Below are 3720 nucleotides of genomic sequence, written 5' to 3'. Positions count from 1 at the left end.
AAATGCAGCGTTCTAAGTTTCCAAAGGATGGTTCTCAGTTAGGGCCACATGCAGGTTGCAGCTTGTGCATAGTGATGTTTGTGGGCCCATGCAAACTCCGTCCTTGGGCAATTACCTGTACTTCATGACTTTCATTGATGATTACTCTAGGCATGCATGGGTATTTCCTCTTAAAGCGAAGTCCGAAGTTTTTATGTGCTTCAAACAACTTTTGGCTATGGCTGAAAATGTCTCAAAATGTACTATGGGCACCCTCCGTTCCGATCGAGGGGGGGAGTATATGTCTCATGAATTTAATGCATTTCTGGCTAGTCGTGGGATAAAACACCAATGTACAGTGCCTTATACACCTCAGCAAAATGGTGTTGCTGAGAGGAAAAACAGGTCACTAACGGAAATGGCACGATGTATGGTCAAAAGTCAAGCTTTGCCGCATTCTTTTTGGCTTGAGGCCATCATGTGTGCCACTTATGTACTTAACAGGTGTCCTACGAAAGCTTTGCAGTCTATTACTCCATATGAAGCATGGCATGATAGAAAGCCTTCTATTGAGCACATGCGTGTTTTTGGCTGTTTGGCATATGCTTTGGTGCCACAAGTGCAGCGCAGAAAATTGGATGATAAGGCTGTCAAATGTATTTTTGTTGGTTATAGTGCTGAAAGCAAAGGTTACAGGTTGTATCATTCGCAAACAAAACGTATTCTGGTTTCACGGGATGTAGTGTTTGTGGAAGATTCTGTTCAGCCCTTGCTGTCATGTACTAGAGACAGTAATGTAAGCTCACAGGACATTTATGACACTTTGTTGCCTCTTTTCAGTGGTGGAAATACGAATGTAAGTTCCAATGAGGCAAATGTACAGCCTATGGGGGTTTCTGAAAATGTTTTAGAACAGCCTATTACTGATGCAGATGTACATGATGTACTTGATGAGGAAAGGGCTGAAAATGAGCAGGCTAGAGGTATGCCAAAATGGCTAGTGCACACTTTGCGTGACAGTAAATTGGATGCACCTTTATCTAGTCGTACTCGTTCAGGCTCTCGCCATGCATCTTATGCATCAGATTGTTATGCTTTGGCTGTGTCTAGTTTACATGATGTTGAGGAGCCTCTGTCTTTTGATGAAGCACAGAATTCAGAAAATTGGATTGCTGCCATGAAATCAGAATATGATGCACTTATAGAGAATGACACATGGACTTTATGTGATTTGCCTCCTGGCAAAAAGGCCATTGGTACGAAGTGGGTTTACAAGTTGAAACGCAAGCCGGATGGTGAGATCGATCGCCATAAGGCTCGACTTGTTGCAAAGGGTTATGCACAACAAAAAGGCATAGATTATGAAGAGACTTTTGCTCCCACTTGTCGTATGACTACTGTGCGTTTTCTATGTGCATTGGCAGCTCATTTTGGTTGGGATGTACATCAATCAGACATTGTTACTGCTTTCTTGAATGGTGACATATTTGAGGAAGTTTATGTAACGCAGCCTCGCGGTTTTGTCATAAAAGGACAAGAGGACAAAGTGTGCAAATGTAAGAAGGCTTTGTATGGGTTGAAGCAATCTCCTCGTGCTTGGTATGAGAAAGCTGACACTCATTTGGTTAAACGAGGCTTTCGTAACAGTCCAACAGAAAGCACATTGTATGTAAAGCGTGAGGATGATGTATTTCTCATTGTGGTTCTTTATGTTGATGATTTGCTGATCACTGGACCAAATGAGAGACATATTGCTGAATTTAAGGCTGATTTGAATGCTACTTTCAAGATGAAAGATTTGGGGCTGCTGCATCATTACTTGGGTATACAGTTTAAGCAGTGTGATGGTGGTATTGCCTTGTGTCAGAAAAGCTACATAGAGACATTGCTATGTAAGTTTGGACTTGAGGATTGCAAACCTATTGCCACTCCCATGGAAACAGGTTTGAAGTTGAGTCTACATGATGCTGGCGATCCTGCTGATGTTTCTCTTTACCAAACTGCTGTTGGCTGCCTCATTTATGTATGCAACACGAGGCCAGATATTCAGTTTGCAGTCTCGCAGGTCAGCAGATTTATGCATAGCCCAGGGTCTAAGCATTGGCAGGCTGTCAAGAGGATTTTCCGCTACCTTAGTGGCACTTTACATCTTGGCTTGTTTTATCCCAAGGGGGGATCATTGCCGCCAGACTTACATGCTTTTTCGGACTCAGATTGGGTTGGTTGTTTTGACACGCGAGTGTCCACAAGTGGTTTTTGTTTCATGCTTGGCAGTTCATGTATATCATGGTTGAGCAAGAAGCAACCTACTGTGGCCACTTCGAGTTGTGAGGCTGAGTACAGGGCAGTCTTCACAGCTACGGTTGAGTGTGTATGGCTCAGACGCCTTATGGCTGACTTGGGTGTTGGACAGGACACTGCCAACACTATCTACACTGACAGTCAGAGCGCATTGGCAGTTGCGAGGAACCCAGTTTTTCATGCTCGCACAAAGCACATTGAGGTGCATTACCACTATGTCAGGGAGAGGCTCTCAGCAGGAGAGATCAGCTTGGCTTATGTGCCAACACAGGACAACCTTGCAGATCTTTTCACAAAGGCATTGTCTCGTGAGAAGCTTGAAGCTTTCCGCAAAGCTTTGGGCTTACTCCCCTTTGTGGACTGATCCTGTCCTCAGGGCATGGCACTTCCCTTTACTCATGTGCCAGCTCTCGTTCACCGCATCACTCCAGGGGGGATTTGTTACCATATACATGTGGTAGTGATGTGTGTGAACACACTAGGACCGCCGGGGCATTTTTTCCCTCTTTAGGAGGTTTTTTCCCCCGTGCATTGTATATACGCCCATCACTCTAGGGCTATCTATCTTTCCATTGCACACTAAGTAACACACTCTCTATTGTGTGCCTTGAGCTTCCTTCGTCTTCTCCAAACTGTGTGTGTTTCTCTGCAACCCTAATTCCAACACTATACTCATCTACAGAAAAGATCTTCCCGTATACCTTGAGTAGCAAGGGACTTTTTGATCTTCCCTTAATTACCTCGAAGGTGCTTTTCCCGTGGACGTATGTAGAATGTTATTGTAGGCATACTCCACTAAGGGTAAGGACTTCTCCCATTGGGATCTTTGATCTACTTCCGTTACATAGGCTTTTATTAGATCAAGAATTGTTAGGTTAGCTATTTCACTTTGACCATCTGTTTGTGGGTGATAGGCCAAAGAGAAGTTTAGCCTTGTCCCTAAATTCTCAAAGAGACCCTTCCAAAAATTACTGGTCATTCTAGGATCTCTATCCGACACTATGGAAATTGGCAAGCCATGGTACTTGAAGATTTGTGAAATGAAGAGGGTTGCCATTTGATGAGCTTTGATAGTCTTGTTGACATGTATAAAATGTTTACTGAACCTGTCTACTATCGTCCATATTCCCGTATTCCCATGGATAGACTTAGGCACTCCAAAGATAAAATCCATGGATATGCTCTCCCATGGTGAATTAGGGATTGGCAAAGGTTGAAGCAATCCAGGTTGCTTCCCTCTATCAAATTTTGTCTTTTGGCATACCACACATTTAGAAACATACTCTTGTATGTTTGCTTTCATGGTAGGCCAATAGAAATATGTTTCAATCCCTTTTAGAGTAGATTGAATCCCTCTATGCCCTGCATAAGGAGGAACATGAGATTCATACATTAGTTTCTCATGGAGTGAGTTAGTAACTCATAGTCTATTGCCATAGA

The sequence above is a fragment of the Adiantum capillus-veneris genome, chromosome 3, assembly GCF_014529385.1.
Source record: "Adiantum capillus-veneris isolate H3 chromosome 3, ASM1452938v2, whole genome shotgun sequence".
Lineage (NCBI taxonomy): Eukaryota > Viridiplantae > Streptophyta > Polypodiopsida > Polypodiales > Pteridaceae > Adiantum > Adiantum capillus-veneris.
Note: the sequence above shows the minus strand (reverse complement) of the source record.